Consider the following 18,930-nt stretch of genomic DNA (forward strand, 5'->3'; position numbering starts at 1 on the left):
CATAGCAGCTGAGGACCAACCTTGTGAATAAAGGCTCCATCTTGGATATCCATCTTAATTGGACCTTCCAGATAACACTTGCTGCTACGGCACTGATGTTTCTGCAATTATATGAAAGATGTGAACCCCGTCAGCCCACCGTGAGAGATATTAAATTATAGGAAGCAACTAAGATTTGGGGGTAGTTTGCTACATAGCATCAGATAAAACATATTGCCTAACTTCATTTTGATCCATGTTCTCCATTAAAGTCTTCATTTATCAGGTTGATACAGTTTTTCTCACATATGTTGATATTCTTTTTTTTTTTTATCCCACTAAGGACAGGGCCCACATTTTGAAAGAGATATAAAAAGCTGGCTGGTTGGGTGGTAAATACCTTGTACAAAGATACCATAAAGGTTGGCTTCTAATCCCCATTATATGAGGTAGTTGACTTTCTTATGACTTAAAGAAAGGCACTGCTTACTTTCCCTGAATCTCACTGTATATAGTTCATGTAATTATTACAAAATGTGTTGCATTGAAATATTTAATAATGCCAAGAAACAACAACAAAAGTCAGAACTGAAAACCTATAGATTCCACCATAAAAGAAAGTTTTCCATAACAGAAAATTTTAAGTTCTCTGTTCCATCCTAGATTTCTTTTGAAGATTTATCTGATACCCATGAGACTCATATTTATATCAACCATCTCTTCATTTAAAAAATGATAGTAAAAATGATCTTATGTTGATTTCAAATGTTAATGTCACATTTAATTACACAGATAAGAAGTTGTATCAGGTCTATACTTAATATTAAAAATTCTTATCTAAGTAATGGTGATAAGAAAAAATAGCATGTTTTTTCCAGATACTGTATTATTGTACACATTTAATTAAGGCCAACTTTTCCAAGTCCTACCCTCCTTTGCTTACCCCACACTCCTCTGGAAATGCAGGAAAGCTTGTGAAGGATAGCCATATTGATGTTTAGATAGAATGGAGAATTCCAATATTTGTAAGTAAATGAGCAAAAATAGTACCAAGCAGAGGGACAGAGCTGATTGCTAAAGCTAAAGAAAATGCCTGGAACTTGCCCCTGGACTTTGATGCTTTGGTTTTCACTTCCCTTGGTTGGTCATTCACTTCTTGAGAAAATAATAAAAGAATCTAGACCCCAAAATACAAACTATATTGTTATGATGATGAGAGTGCAAGTTTGAATTTTGAGGGTCATTATTGATGGATGGGCTGGAAGTGCTGGTGAAGTGGACTAGCTGATCACATCTGCGATGGCTGATAAAATCCAGAAGCATTACCTATAGGGCTCCTGGAAAGAGAAGGGCCGAGGTTCCTTTGAGGCATAACCCACCTTAGCAGCCCAGGATCTTGGATAATGCTGACTACTGCTGACCACTCCTAAAAACAATGTTTCCTTGACTCAAGCTAGAGTAGCATGTTACTACCGACAGCAGAGAAAATCTTCCCTTTTCTTTCCCATTAGAATGTCCAGCCTGCTATGGGAAATGTTGTAGTAGTGCACTTTTTGCCTACTGCTCTGGGCTGAGGAATAGATGGTGGTGGCAATGCATACTCATGTGTGTTCAACCTGAAAGGGTATGGTCCTCGTCACCAATCACCACCAAAAATAAAATAACCTAAAATGATTCTTATTTGGTAGCTGGATGACTTCCCTATCATTCTCAGAATATAAGAATTCAAGGAACTAACCTCTCCAAGTGGGATTCATCCCAGTATCGAGTTCCCACATGATGTTCATCATGTTCAGTATAGTGGAAAAAATCAACTTCTTTCCCCATTGCCCCATCCTAGAGGGGAAATATTCAGAACCATCATACCTTCAAGAACAAGTTACAGAATGTAGATAGACAGCTAAATTATAAGTAAAAGGAGAAATGTATGTGGAAGAAAAAATATACAAAACTTACATAAATATTGAATTGTTTTTTGACATGTGGGAAGAGATAAAGTTTAGTGCTTAAAAATCAAAACTAGAACATAAAATGTCATGCAACAGTTTTTCTCATGGTTTTCATGAAAAGAAAGAGGGAAGGATTTGTCTGAAATTATGGCTGGTGTTACATATATTTAAATCTATTTGCTAGCATTTCTATTTTTAACCTTTCAATGTAGGTTAAAGCTGTATATTTTCTCACACTTAAATAGCTGTTAAATGAGTCTGTTCTAAAACCCCCAAAATAAAAATTTTAGGATATAGAACAAAATTGTTCCTGCCACTTTCTCTCTGCATATTAATATACTAAGGTTATTACTAGATTACATAATTAAAACAACATATTTTAATAACTACCCAAAGCATGAAAGTTATATTCATTACCTGCAGGTATAAATTTATGTTTATTCAACACAGAGAGCATGTTTCTATACTTATAACTATACAGAGAAAACAAAACAAGAAAAAACCTTTCTGCTCAACCAGTATCAATTGTTTGCAAAAGTACCTAAAATCAACATAAAAGAGGCAGATCTTTATAATATATTACAAATAAGATATTTCACAATATTTGAGTAGAATGGTGTTTCCCAAACTGTGCTTGAGTAGATGTAGTTTTACTTGACAAAAATAAAGAATAATAAACAACCAAACAGATAGTGGCTTGAAAGATTAGAGAAGTATCAGATCTTTATAGGCTCTCGGAGTCTTTAATATACTAATGCACATTAGGAATCTCCATAAAAGGCATGTAATACACAGAGCTTGCTAAATATATTTGATTGCAAAACCCTTTGCACACATAAATGTGTGCATTTGTATGTATATTCAACATTTGTTAACTCATAAAAGAAGTATCTTTCTGGCTTCCCAGCTTGGAGGAAAATGTTACAGAATATGACATAGAACCAAATATTTCACACACACATACACACATGCATACACAACTCTCAATATCAAAAGACCACCTATATAAAAATAATAGTTCTTAAATTATAGAATTCATAAGAATCATTGGAATATACATCTTTAAAATTGTGGTTTTGGAGGCCCCTATAAATAGAAATTCAAATTCAGTAAGTTTTATGAGGAAGTCATAAATCTATATTTTTAGTAAGCACTCTAGGTAACTCCAATACAGAATCACATGTGTCTTACTTAGAGAAATACTGATCTAACATTATATTTCTAATAAATTGAGTTTTGTATATATTTGTATGTGTTCCACAGTCCAGTATTATAAAGTGAATAAAGATGAAAATGCACTATTAAATTTAGAAAAATGAAGTAGTCTCCTAATTTATTGTCCCACTGCCCTCCACAGCCATTAAGGGACAGTAGAGGTCTTATTGGTCCTTATGTTATTGGTCACTGTGCCTGATTAAACACTGAATGCATGGCCTTTTAACACAGCCTAGTACGCCTCTGCTCAAAACCAGCAGCCTCAGGTAGTCATTATAACGTCTCAGGTTGGCCCACTTACCACAAGTCTTCATCTTTGGAATTGGGTGTTAAGGAAGAGAAGGGGGAGAGAAAAGTAAAATCTTAACCTTTTTTTTGAATTTTGCCTTTGATACCCTCTTAGTTTGTTCCCCCTCTTTTTTCCCTCCCTCATTGAGTATCAGAAATAATAAGCATTTATGAAGTTTCCATTTTCATTGTAGAATTTGAATACCCACAGTGTGCTCACCTATGCATGGGGAGTAGAGTTCATTGACCACAGCAGCAAGAGAGGAAGGTGGGCCTTCGTCATGTGGGGAGTGGTTCATTTTTCTGGACTGAAGAAGAAAATTTAAATAAATCTATCATGTATTGAAAGGCCACAGATATCATCAAAGATATATGCACCTTGGATGAAGGAACCAGGTTTTCCCAGAAATTGTGGGGGAACATCAGGAAGTTGAGCTACTACCAAATGTTTAAAACAAGCAATGAACTCTTCAGAGATCAGCTAGTGCACTGGAAGTTTCAAAAGGCAAACTAGAGGGAACAGGGGCATATTCTTAAAAGGAGGTTGAGATCTTAAACAGCAGGTTAGGGTATTAACATAGAAGATGAAGGAGTAATATCTAAATGAATTTGATATTAATCAAATATCCAGGCATATTTGATAGAAGAGGCTAGTGAATGGGCTTATGCATTTTCAGTGAATTTTAAAGAAACAGGAGGGGTTTTATTTTGAAACATATAGTGGACCAAGCTGTGAAGAAGATTTTAAACCTGCTATTTTGGATCCAGGAGAAGACAACTAAGGATATTCTTAGAATAAACCTTTCTGGCTGTGTTTGATTTAACAAAGAAGAAGTGAGAAGGGAGATTTGGTGACTTTAACTTTTTTAGGAAAAGAGAATAGGAGAGATTATATATTTTTCATTCATTTTATTTAGGCTTCATCATTAACATTTTTATGATTATTTATAGAAGAAAATTAATAGAAGAGATCTACTTGGAAAGCTCTATTCTATGGAACTTTAAATTATTTGCAGCAACAAGGAACTGACTTAATGATGGGAGGGGATTTATAATATTGACTACCTATTATGGTGTGTAGGTAGAATTAATTTTGATATGCATAGTATATAACTTTCTCTTGCAAATTAAATTGGGTAATATATTGGGTTGGCCAAAAAGTTTGTTTATTTTTTCCATAAGATAGATGTAGTAGTGCTTAGTTATCTTTAATTTCATTTGAAACAATTTTGTTAGATTGTATTGTGACATCTGTACTATCAGTGTGCATTTAAAAAAAACATCAGAATTGGTGAATTTTTGTGTAGCCATTTTAATGTTGAAGATGAAAGAAAACATGCAACATACTTAGCATACTATGCTTTATTATTTCCAGAAAGGTAAAAACACAACTGAAATGCAAAATAAATAAATAAATAAAAGATCTGTGCAGTGTGTAGAGAAGGTGGTACGATGGATCAAACGTGCCAAAAGTGCTTTGTGAAGTTTCGTGCTGCACATTTCTCATGGGACGATACCATGGTCAGGTAGATCAGATGAAGCTGATAGCGACCAAACCGAGACATTAATTGAGAAGGATCAGTGTTCTACCATGCAGGAGATAGCTGACATACTCAAAATATCCAAATGAACAAAGTTATTGGTAAGAATGAAAAATGTGTCTTTTATTTAATGGAAAAAACATGCAGACTTTTTGGCCAACCCAATTGCTGGACATGATTTGAGACGGGAAAGGGTATGGCAAGATTATAAAGCTCGTGGTAACTCCTTTTGGCCTATCAAGAGTGTGTCCTTAGTGTCAGCTTATTTAATATCTTGCCTTTACCAGTTCTAACAGCCTTAGATGACCTTAACTTGATACAATGTCCATGTTGCTAGACCCAAGAGCATGCACAGAAGTAGTATTAAGGATCAAATAGATGAAGATACAAGCTGGATATACATGGTGTGTGTGTGTGTGTGTGTGTATATACATAAAATCTCATTGTTTATAGATATATAACATATATATTGCATACATATATATTAACTACTGCCTGCGTATTCCTCTGCAAGGTGGGATCCATGTTTGTGCATCAGTCCATTTCCGGTTCCTAGAGCACTGCCTGCCACATAAGATTTCAATAAATATGTGTTACAGACTTGCTAGCAATCAATGTTTTGCAAGATTATATAATAATGAATATATCCCTATAGCCTAGTAATGTCTGAAAAGTCTGGTGTGCTGAACACTTTGTCATGCATTATACATTTCAAATCTTAAATTTCTTTATAATTCCATGCAAGCAACAAGAGTAATTATTTGAAAATGTAAAACTCCTGGAGCCCTGCAGTGAGTTTGTTTCACAATATTATCCTCACTTAAAAACAATTTTGGCTTTCCCTTTCCAAATATTTCAATACCATGTGTTAGTGCATTATAAAAAAAATGTTGCATTATTCAAAGACACACTATGTTACTGCAGACCAAATTTGCCCTTTCAATGTTACTTTTTACTGACTTTGGCTTGATTTCTTGTAGCTCAACATACTACTTACCAATTCGGTGGTGCAGTTTGTGTAATTTTCATAGGGGGTTAAAATAAAACCATGTTTCCAAGGATTCTAGTTGGTGATTAAAATGTAACTGGCTAAACTCACTGTCATCCATAGCCCAGGAATGTTTGCTCCATCTGTGGAGAATAAATCCTGATAATGGAGGAATTCCTCAGTGGCCAACTTTCTTTGAAAAGCACTAACATCATGCTTCTTTCCATTTGTGTCATTAAAAAAAAGAACATAACTTGTGTCATTAAAAAAGCGAAGTACATAACTATATGTTAACATGTTTTAAGTTCAGGGAATTTAAAAGTATTCTGAGAAGCCCTCTGAGGTAGAAAGAGAATGCAGACTATAAATGTGCATCACTTTCAGACCATCATAAAGTAAAAAATTTGTTCAACTGAACCACAGTAAGTTGGGAACCATCTGTACACATGTGCTCTGTGTCTAGGCTGCTCCAGCAGAATACCACAAACTGGCTGATTTAAACAACAAGCATTTACACAGTTTTAGAGGTCTGAAGTTTGAGATATGCATCAAAATCTTGGAAATTTTGTCCTTAAATTTTTCATTCAGTTTTGCAAACTCTGGGTGTAGACACTATGACAAAAGTGAGGGAAATATGGGAGGGGAAATTTGGCTGCATTTACAAATGTCTATCAATAGCAAAATACAAAGAAAAAGAAAAGGAAAACCAAGAGAGGCTAATAGAGTGTTTCCATAAAACTCCCTCTAACAAAAAAATTGGGGCAAGGGGGAGATTAAACATTTATATACAGTTTAGAGTGATCATCTATGATAACTGTCCTCAGAATTTGATCTTTCAGATTTTTTAATGAATGTTTGATTTGTCAGCTCTAACTTCATTCTGGGTGGAGTCTGGTCAAAAGGTTAGAGAGAAAGGGGAAGGGGAATTATGGAATCAGAAAAGGAGAAGACATCTTAACTCTGTGGTCTGTCTTCAGGTAATCAGACCTTATGTAACAAAAAGAGCAAGTAAGAATAAAGGGGAAAATACAGCCTGACATTCATTAGTACATAATAAAAAGCCTCTGATCAAGTAACAACCTTCAATCTTACAACTTGATGAGTGTTTATTGTCTATAATATTAATATACTTCAAGTTTAATAGTGTAGTATATTTGTATATATTTACTGGCATCTAGTCTCTGGAATAGATGTTAAAATTTGAAATATTCTAGTCAGTGTTCCACATGCTAAATGAGATTAAATTAGCATTTGGAAAAATTGTAATCACCTATCTATATTCTATAAGCAACTATGGACAAATTTTAAATATTCATGTTTAAATTTGTACTAGAAGTCTTATTAATTAGCATAAGCAATTCGATACTTTTTAATGATTGAAAAAAGTAATGTTAAAGATAAATGACTAAAAAATTTATAAAGGTGAGCCTGTATCTTCATAAACAGGATATAACAAGTTGAAGAACCCAGAAGCCTAACCTCTTCCAAGTCATTTTCCAAATGAGTGTTCTGCTGAGACACTTAAGCAAATCCTACAGTCAGTATTTCTTGCATTCTTGTTCTGTAGTGACTTCTTCACACAAAACAGATGGCAGCCTAAAAGGAACAAAGAGCTGAGGCATCAACATGCTTAACAACAGTTTGTAGAACTATAACAATATATAGTAATATATATATAATATATATACACATATTACATATATATAATTCATGTATATGTATTAGAATAATAAGAAATATGTATATGGCAGAATTCAGTCTGAGAAAATCTGAAAACTCCAGGTATTACAATTTGGTGGAAGAAACCAAAAGCTCGAGACAACTATATTTGTAGGGGCTATTACTATTTATGAAAATAACCTCAACAGCCAAACTGAATTAACTTGTCTTGCAATAATGTGAAAAGAAAATTATGGCCATAATTCATTTCTAACTCACTCAATCTTCCCTATAAATTTCCACCAGATCACTATCCAAGATATAAAATTAAAGTTAAACACATGATGTTGATTTTGCATATTTATGCAAAAGTAGCATTTACTAAATAACCATTATATTGGTGCATTATTAATGAGTGCTTGATAACTTTAACACATATTTTTGTTATTTTGTTCATTCTGGCATTTGGCAAATAAAATTACTTGCTAATTCAAAAAAAAAAATGTGGGTGAGCTCCAGAGCCAGATTGCCCTGCTGTGTACTCTGGCTCCACCACTTATCAAGTGGTTTAAAAAGAGCTCCAGCTTCTTTATTTGTAAAATGTTGAAAATAAACTTACAGCTAAAGATAATTAACCTTTATCTATAAAATGTTGAAAATAAAATAAAATTTAATTTAAAGAATTAAATAAAATAATCTTTGTGAGGAGCACAGCATGGAGACTGGCACATCAAATGCACTTGATACACATTGATTATAGGGCTCAGGTGGGGCATTATCTGAGATTAAAGAAGGTGAAAATAAAATGAAAACTGAAATTAAAATAAAGTTTTTACCAAGTTATTAATCATTGTCTAATGAGAAACACATAAACAACCACTTTAGGTAATTTGCCAGTTTCATTAGATAAAATGCTCTTTCTCTCAGATTTCCTATTTTCTCTCTGTTTCTCTCCCAGATGTTGGCTAAATTCATGGAGGGGAGATGAGGTTTCTGAAAAAATTATAGACAAGGAAGGCTGGACCTTGAAACCCATTCAGTGTCTCATGATCATTCAGACTTTATTGCCAAGCTTGAATTTCACCTCCTTTTTTGGAATATATGGTACACATGCATATCAAACTTCATTCTTGATCTCTATGCTGGTATGTCTCATAAATATTGCCAAGCAACATAGACCAAAGAAAACTATTGATTTTTTTCCCTATATCCACTCAAACCCACTCTTCACCCTGTCTTCATTATCTACTTCATCCACCATCCACTTCACTGTTCCTGTCCCAGAGCTAAGATTTGTCTTATGTTCCTTTGTATATCACACTCTGTATTGGCAAGTCTAGCTGGCTCTTGTCTCATATGCTCCTGATACATCCTTTTATCTTTAATTCCCTTCTACTGCTGTATTCCAAATCACCATCATCTCTCAATGTCATCTACTATAATAGCTTTATCGCCCTTCTCCATGCTTTTATTCTTGCAATTCATAACCTGTTTTCCACATAGCCATCTGAGTGATCTTTTAAAACTGAGATCATGTCACTATAATGCTTGAAACCTCTCTATGGCTTCCCATCACATTTAAATTATACTCACATTAGGTAATATAGCTTTTAAAATAGAATTTGATTTGGTCCTTCACTACTTCCCCAACTCAGGTAGTATCACTCTTCTGGAGTATTAGGTCAATGATCTTTGCCTGATTTCTATTCTAGGTTTTTGAATTTCCTATCACATTACTTGTAGTTCACCTACCCTTAATATTCATATATCTATCTTTTCCTTATCCTGCAGATGCCCAATGATTCAGCTTAAATGTTACCTCCTTAGAGAACTCTTCTCTCATTATGAAATACATCATCTAAAAAAACCTGGACACACTCTATCAATTCACATTTGAAGTCCCCTTATCATTCATTCACTCAAGCCATTAATTTATTTTCTCTTCTCTGTCCTCACTACAATTTAAGCTACTTGAGAAAAGAGAATACAACAGTGCCTGAAATAGCAGACTGAATGAATTAAAGTACTGAAATCATTAAAAAATTAATTGACTGAAACAATGCTATCATGCCTAGAGTGATGTGCTCTCAGAATTAATTATCAATCACTGCTTAATCTGGTCCCCTCTGGCTATTTGTGCAGGTGCTCACTCCTAGGTTGGATCTTTACCTGTGGCTAGCTTTAGCTTCAAAGCTAGACCTCTGAGCAACGTTATCAAATCAGCTTTTAAGTTCCTGCAGCTTGAATCACACCTTAATGCCCATATACAAGTATAACAAATAAACTGACTTCTTTGAATTCACACCATGAATGCCCCTATAACATCATCCCATGCTATGTTAGAAATGGACATATGTGGGGCTTCTTCCAAGAGATTTAATAACCTAGGATTAGTGCACCACATATCTATGTTCTGGAAAACCCTGACACCTTCCTTAGTATTTCTGAAAAGCACTCCCCTAATACTTCCCACTTAATAGGCAGCCTCTAAGATGGGAGGAGGAGATGAGGAATGAGAATTCTGGTACCTTGCCAATATAATCCTAAACTTATCACCTCTTTCTTTCTTCTGAAGAGTCTTAGACTCAGAAGAATGGGATATCTTCCAATCCTAGGTACATTTTTGTGCAATAGAACACCCTGCATTCTAGATATGCCTGATCCCTTGTATAATTTTACATGTTCCTCCATACCCACATATTCCTGTTAGTTGATAGTTTCATTGAGAAATTTTATTTGATTCTTTTATTTTTTTTTTCTGTTTGCTTCATCCCCAACCTATCAGGAGCCACATAATGTGACTTTACACAATTGACTCTTCACATTAGAGAGCATTTTTTTGCTATATGTTGCTTTTAAGCAACTATAATGAACTGTGTGCTTTGAAACACACTATATTTTGCCTTTCATTATCTAGCTATTCTTTCGTAACTCTCTTTCATGTAGAAAAAACATGCAACCAAACAAACTAATAACCAGAGAGTAGCCCATGCTTAATTTGAGAGACACGCAAGAGTTCAAGTAAAAGCAAGCTTACAAAATGATGTCAACTAGTGATAATCTACCAATAAAATAAAACATGTTGATATGATGAAGATTAATTGGGGGGGTAAGTAGAATAATCACAGAGCTCGCTCTGAAGGGGGCAAAAATTGAGGTGAGACCTGAATTGAGGAGGAGCTATCCATGCAAAGAGCACCAGAAAAGTGTCTTAAGCAGAAAAAAAGAGCCATTACAAAGAGCCTAAAGAAGAATGAGTTTGGCTTCTTTGAAAACCTGAGAAAAGATTAATCAGTGTGGCTATCACATTTTATTGAGGGCTGAGATTCTATAAATAAGATCACGTAAGTAGGTAAGGGTCATACCACACAGGTCTTTCAGTGGAGGCCATGATAAGAAATCTGAACTTATTTATACCATCATGAAAAGTAATTGTGAGGTTTGAGGATGGTGGTCCCATGATCTTATTTAGGTTGTTGAAAGACTAACTTAAAATGGTGAAATGTAACAAGGGGATCTGGAAGTGCTGAATGGTGAGAGTGGAAGGAGAGTGACCACAGGAGAGGACAGTCGCAGTGCTCCAGGGAAGAGATGGAGGCCTAATTTAGGTGGTAGCAGTTGATATAGAAAAATAAAGACAGGTTCAACAAGTATTTTGGAAGTAAAGCTGATGGGGATTTCTGAGAGATTGGATGCGGCCAGCACTGAGGAAAAGGAAAGAATCAGGAAAAAACTCTTTGCATAAGGAGATGATGCCTGTTTATGTTATTAACTGTGATTGAGAAAACTGAAGGACAAGTAGTTTCATAGGTTCCCAGTTTGATCTTGGATTTCTATTGACTTAAAACTGGAGCTTTCTGAAGAGGCAGTTAGATATATGGCATTGGAATGCTGGAGGTCCTAAACAAACAGACAAAGTTAGAGCTCATCAACAGGAAAAGAAAATATGTAAGAAGATGTAGAGAGTACATGAGGTCTGTCCAGAAACAGCCCAGCCATTGTTAACGTAATGAGAATGGTTTGTGTGACATCGATATAACCTGGCAGCCAAGCAGAGTGGACTGGAATGCACATGCATGAACAATATAACTTCACTGTGTTAGTCAGTGGGGGCGGTAGATACTGGTGAGTGAGCATGTGTACTGTGTGGGCCTCACATTCAAAATGACTGAGCAAATAGAGAAACGAATCTTCATCAAGTTTTGTGTTAAGTTGAACATTCCTCCACAGAAACAATTTGGTTGATTCAGAAGGCCACAGTTTTGGGCAACTGGTGATTGGCAGCTTCATCAAATGCCTGCTCATGCATCACTGCCTTGTGCAAAGTTTTTGGTGAAACATCAAATCACCCAAGTGACTCAGCCCCACTATAACCCAGATAAGGTGCCCTGCAACTTCTGGCTTTTCACAAAACTAAAGTCACCCTTGAAAGGAAAGGAATTTTAGGCTGTCAATAAGATTCAGGAAAATATGATGAGGCAGCTGACAGCAGATGGGAAAACTGTATAATGTCCCGAGGTACCTACTTTGGATGGGAATGAGGCATCTTTGTCCTGTGTAGTGTTTCTTGTACCTTGTATCTTCTTCAATAAATGTCTCTATTTTTCATATTACATGGCTGGATATATTCTGGATAGACCTCATAGGTACAATAGGAACAAAATAGTAACTGACACAGTCTCAACCCTATACTCTTCTAACCTTTAGAATTCAGTAAAAGAAAAAGAAAGAGCACTGGCTGGTGTGGCTAAGTGGATTGAGTGCAGGCCTGAGAACCAAAGGGTCGCTGGTTCAATTCCTAGTCAGGGTATATGCCTAGGTTGCAGGCCAGGTCCCCAGTAGGGGGTTACACAGAGGCATCCACACATTGATGTTTCTTTCCCTCTGTTTCTCCCTTCCCCTCTCTAAAAGTAAATAAATAAAAATCTTTTAAAAAATAAGAAAAAGAGCATAGTATCTGTGAAGGACATGTCAGTGAGACAGAAAATTAAGAGATTTTAATATTAATGAAGCTAAGAGAGGACGCTAAAGGCAGAGTTTGATGAGAGGTGAAAAAGTAACTATTGACCACAAAATGTGGAAGTCCCCTGGGACTTTGACAAAAAGGAACTGCACTGAAGGCGTGTATGTGAAATGACGTGATTTAAAGTGAATGGGTGATTTTAAAAAGTAAGGATTATAAGTACCTGTTTGGGGAAATATTAAAGTGAGAAGGAGCAGAGCAGTGGGTCATGAAAGGAGGAGAAGTGGTCAAAGGAGACATATTGCTTTTACAGTAATTAATCATGCATTTTGTAGCTGAAATAATCTGTGTAGTAGAAATAGATGTTGTAGTAGAAAGGAGAAGTGAACACAGCCTCATAAAATTCTTGAGAAACAGGACCAATAAGATTTATATATGAAGAGAAAGAGACTGATTAATTATGAGGAGTGGGCTCAAACAATCATGGATGCTGAGAAGTCCCACCTGGAAACTGGAGACCCGGGAAAGCTGGTGCTGTCATTCCACTTTGAGTCAGAAGGCCTGAGAACAGGACAAGGTGGTAGTGAGGCATTTGCAAGGGAGCAGTTGTGATGATAGAAGGTATGGATGTGAGGGAGTCAAAAACTGAAAAAGTTACCTGCTATGAATTGAAGGTCTCAATGAGGCTGAGAAATTTTGGAGTGCTGCTTAGAATAAGTGAGAAGGACAAATAGGAGGTGGGAGTTTGAGAACATGCACTTGAAACTGAAATTTTAATTCGGTTCTCTTTTGTATTTTTGTGTTGAGTTTTGTTAAGTTCTTTACATTTTTAATATTAACCCAATATCAGATGTATCAGCAAATATGTTCTCTCATTTCATGGGCTGTCTTTTTATTTTGTAGATGATTTCCTTTGGATATGCAAACACATTTTAGTTTGATGTAGTTCGATATATTTATTTTTCTTTTGTTTCCCTTTCCTGTGGAGATATATCTGATGAAATATTGCTAGGAGCAGTGTCTGAGATTTTGCTGCCTATGTTTTTTCTACAGTTTTTATGATTTTCAGTCTGCCATTTAAGTCTTTGATTCATTTTGAATTTATTCTTGTGTGTGGTATAAGAAGGTGGTCTAGTTTCATTTTTCTGCACATATCTGTCTATTTCCCAACACCATTTGTTGAATAAACTAACTTTAACCCATTGTATGCTCTTGCTTCCTCTGTTGAATATTAATTGACTAAAAAGGTGCAGGTTTATTTCTGGGCTCTCTATTCTGTTTCATTGAGCTCTGTAACTGTTTTAAAGGGCAAAGGACCTAAATAGACACTTCTCCAAAGAGGACATACAGATGGCCCATAGACATATGAAAAGAGGCTCAAAGTCACTAATTATCAGAGGAATGCAAATTAAAACCACAATGAGATATCATCTCACACCTGCCATGATGACTATCTTTAATAAATCAACAAACACTGTTGGTAAGAGTGCAGATCAGTACAGCCATTGTGGAAAGCAGTAGGGAAATACCTCAAAAAATTAAAAATGGAGCTGCCTTTCAACCCAGCAATCCCATTTCTGGGAATATATCTAAAGAAACCCAAAACACCAATTCAAAAGAACATAAGCACCCTTATGTTCATTGCAGCATTATTTATAATTGCCAAGATACAGAAGAAGGCCAAGTGTCCATCAGTAGATGAGTGGTTAAAACAACCATGGAACATTTACCCAATGGAATACTACTTGGCTGTAAAAATAAAAAAAATGCTACCATTTGCAACAGTATGGATGGACTTGGAGAACATTATGTTAAGTGAAATAAGCCAGTCAGAGAAAGACAGATATCGTGTGATTTCACTCATATGTAGAATCTAATGAACAAACAGAACTAACAAGGAAAATGAGGACAGACTCACTGATGGAGAGCAGGATAGGGTGGAGGGGAGCTAGCAAGTGGAGGGACTGAGAAAAAGGAAAAAGGACTCATGGACATGGACAACAGTGTGGTGATTGCTGGGGAAGGAGGGTATAATGGGACTAAATGGTACTGGGAAAAGTACAATAAAGATAAAATTGAAAATAACATTTTCTAATTTGAAAAAAAGAAATAGAAATTTTAAAAGAGAAGCAGCACAGACAAAATAAGAACTTCAGAGGTTTCAGACACTGCGAAGTCTCAGGGGAACCCCTTATAAAATACAAAATAAAAATAAGTTCTAATCTTTCAAATAAGTGGATGAGATTTTAAATGTCATTATTTGTCTCAGGATTCTTATTTTAATACCACTTACATAATAAGTTATCAGATTTCTCTGAAAATAACCTTTGCTATGTTTGCAGTTATATACTGCAAGCTCCCTCAGCGAGGTCTCAGCCTGCCTTTCCGGTACTTGAGCTCTGAGCGGCACTTCTCCTTGATGGTTGAGGGGCAAGTCAGACAACATAGGCTTAAGCACCAAGCCCAACTTCAACTCAGACTCTCTAACTCACCTAACCTTCTCAATGTGCCGACCAAGATGGTCGACACACAGGTCCCATTTACTCCAACGCTTTGCTTAGTCCTGTCTGTATGCCCAGCTTAGCATTCAAAATATATAACACCACTAACAAGTTTATATAGCCCAGTCCATTTTCAAAGGACATAACTGTTTTCTTCCAAGAGACAAGCTGTACACAGCATATTGTATGAAGAAGATGAATCAGATGCTTCCAGTGTGAAGCATCCCCAAAATGCCAGAGAAGTGGGAGGATGAGGATAGATTATGAATTTATAAAATCCACCTGAAACATGCCCTCCAGTTATAAAATGATGCTCAGGAAGCCTAGTGAGCAATGGCAAGATCCTGAGTATTAATGATTTCCATAACCAAACGTGCAATAGACTACGCAAGAGGTATACCTGTGGGAACTGAGGCATCTGTAGGATAATCCACTTATCTATTCCAGGCATTCTCCAAGTATTGTCCTGGACCAGCAGCCTCAGCCTGCAAATGTGTTAGAAGGGCACATTCTTGGCCTCCCACTGCAGACCAGTTAGATCAGAAACTCTGATGGTCTTAGACAACAGCGTGGTGACTGAGGGGCAGTCAGTAGGGAAGTGAGTGGAAGTGGAAGAGGGTATAAGGGGGATAAATGGTAATGTAAAAAGTGCAATAAAAATAAAAAGAAACTTATGGGTGGTGTCCAACAACCTATGTTTTAAAAAGCCCTTTAGGTAATTCTCAAGTACTCTCAGAATGGAACTCTCATTCTATCCAAATCACTGCAACAATTTGCCTGGTAACATAGTCTCCTCTCAGAAAATCCTCCCACTGAAAAACCCTGTACCTTTTCATATGTCTTGCAATAGCCTAATCCTCTGGGGAACAGGAAAGAATGTTACTGAAATGCAGCCAGAAAAGAGGCACTGGCCTCAGTGGTCAGGCTAACTTATGTATGCAAACAGTGATATGACCTACGGGGTCACTGATTAGCAGATTTGGCCACAACTGCACACAGCTGCGGGGTCAGAAGCATCATCTTTGTTGGCAAAGAGCTACACAAATAATTCCTTAATTAAAATGCCTGTTTTGTACCTAAACAAAATACACCACTAGTATTTACCTTATTATAATGAAAAGTCCTACGGACTATGAAATGTCGAAAATACATCAAATCGAATTGTGAGCCATTTTTCAATAAAGAACGGTAATAGAACAACCTGTGAGGCTTGCTGCTGATAGAGAGGGCATTTTAGAAGGACCTGCTGAGGACCATATGTGTTTTCAAAATTCAGGTACATGAGATAGCATGTGTTTAGCTGCCATTCTAAATCCATCAGGAACATGCTGAGCAGCAGCCAAAGAGAGAAACCGGTGACCAAATGATCAGCCCAAACAAAACATATTTACATTTAGACTCTCTAACATGTTTATCTTACCCTCCAACATTCCCTACAATCAACTTTGGCTGTGGCTCCTGCACCATCTCGAGATGGCTCTGGTCCCACGCCTCAGTGTGATCCAGGAGAGACCACGGCCAAGCCTGTCCTGTCCAATCAACAGCTGCCTGCTTATCTGACCAGAACAGAACTGAGGGGCAAACTTCCTCTCCCTGAGATAAGCAGTCCCTTCCATTCTGGGAAACAAATGGGCACTGGAGGAGTCATGTGTGCAGAGCAGATTACAAGGAAAATAGAAGCAGAAGCCAGAGTGGGACAGGTAGAGAAAAAGAGATAAAGAGGAATTGAGAAAAGGAAATGGTGAGGAAAAGTAATTAGGGCAGAAAAGCAGAGGGGCAAACAGAGAAGCAAAACTGTTATTATCACTCAAACTTAGAAAAATTACACAGTATTTAAAAATTTGTAAACCAAGTATCTCTCCTACAAATAACAACAAAATCGAAGAATCAATACTCTACAGCTATGTAGTAAGTAGTTTCATTCTTATGGGAAACAGTTTTCGTATCTAATTCAATGCAAATTACCTTGTTGTATTGTTTTCTATCAGTCTTTTAACATTGTTTATAGTAAAAGTATAACAAATCAGGCTTGTGATTAAGTATAGTTTAGTAGTATTGCTCAATTTTGGCAGTTAATTTTTAAGCCATCTATTAGATAAAAAAAATGCAGCTATAACTAAGACCTGACTTTATTCTCTATAATAACTAGAATTACATGAGTTTATCTTCCAACATCTATTTTTCTAGTGAAGAATTAGATTAATTTCCACTGGGGCGCTGCAAAAGTTTTTAAGACATGCCATACCTGACTGTTAAGTCAGGGCCACTGACCTCTTTCCCTTAAATTGTCAAATTAAAAAGAAAATTGATAACAAACAGCCAACACAACAATAGCTGTCCAGTATGAATGAATCAAAAACACACTTATTTTTTTTGTTAGGTCAACAAAAATATAGTATATTTTTTGGTGTGCTGTGGAATTTTAGTAATTAGTTTTTGTGTGTCATGAGGTGGGAAAGCCTGAAAAATCACTGGAATAAGGTGACCCTTGGTGAGCCTTTCTTAAAGCCCTGGAGGGCCTTTCTCACTCACTCTGTGATCCAATAAATGGATCCCCACTCATCACTTTCCCTGACAACAGAGATATCACTGCTCTCAGATGGAGTCATCGGACTTGAGTTGTGGAGAAAAAAATCATATTTCTGTTCAAGGGATTATTTCCAAATGTCCACTGAATTTTTAAAAGAGGTCACTAAACACATATCAAGATGATTTCAAAGAGTATAATTATGCAAAATGTTTTTTATCTCCAAAAGAAGAATCTGCCTGACTATACTCTTTATTTGTTTTATTTTACTCTAAGTATGGGGATTTGGCAGAGAGCTTATCACAATCTTATTTTGGGGTCATATATGGTTAAATTATCTATGGCTAAAACTCATAATTGTGATTAATTCTAATTAAGAGGTAAAAAATTTTAAAGCTTTTTACTTAGGTAATGTGTATTTACTGCATCATCTTTGCTATTCACAAATGTTCTCTGTATGAAAATGTACTATTCTCATGCCATCTGCTAATGGTAACATTACAGAAGAAGCCAAAAAACTCTTTCCTGCCAGTACTATGCCATAGGCATCTCTTGGGACCACTGGCACAAACACAGCAAGACCAGGAGCAAGAAAAAGTCCTACCACAAAAAGCAAAAATATGCACTGGGATGCCCTGCCGCCAACACTAAGACTGCTCCCCTCTCAGCCTCACACACACAGTCTGCATGTGGGGAGGCAACAAGAAGTCCATTCCTTGAGGCTGGATGTGGGCAACTTCTCCTGGGGCCCTGAGTGTTGTATACACAAAGCAAGGATTACTGATGTGGTCTACCAGGCATCCAACAACGAAGTGGCATACACCAGTACCCTAGAAATGAACTACATTGTGCTCATTGACAGGACACTACCAATAGCAGTACACATTCCACTAGGCATTGTCCCTGAGCCATAAGATGGGGGCCAAGCTGACTCCTGATGAGAGAGTTTAAACAAAAACTGAAGAAAATTCAGAAGAAATATGATAAGGAGAAGAATGACACAATTAGCAGTCTGCTAGAGAGCAGTTCCAGCAGGCCAGCTTCTTGCATGCACTGCTTCAAGACCAGGCCAAATGTTGCCACACAGGTGGCTATGTGGTAGAAGGAAAGAGCTGGAGTTTTAGCTGAGGAAAACCAGGTCTAGGAAAGGTCAATACATTTCCTCCCTCTTTAAAATAAATAAAGCCAAACAATCTTAAATAAAAATACACATATAATGTTCTTGAACATGATTTTAAATCAGAACCATCAGATAGGAAGACATATGCAAATAGTGACTTTTACCATTTTATCTCACTCACTTTATTTTTTCAAGTTTCT

The sequence above is a fragment of the Phyllostomus hastatus genome, unplaced genomic scaffold, assembly GCF_019186645.2.
Source record: "Phyllostomus hastatus isolate PE091 unplaced genomic scaffold, TTU_PhHast_1.1 phas_scaffold_93, whole genome shotgun sequence".
NCBI lineage: Eukaryota > Metazoa > Chordata > Mammalia > Chiroptera > Phyllostomidae > Phyllostomus > Phyllostomus hastatus.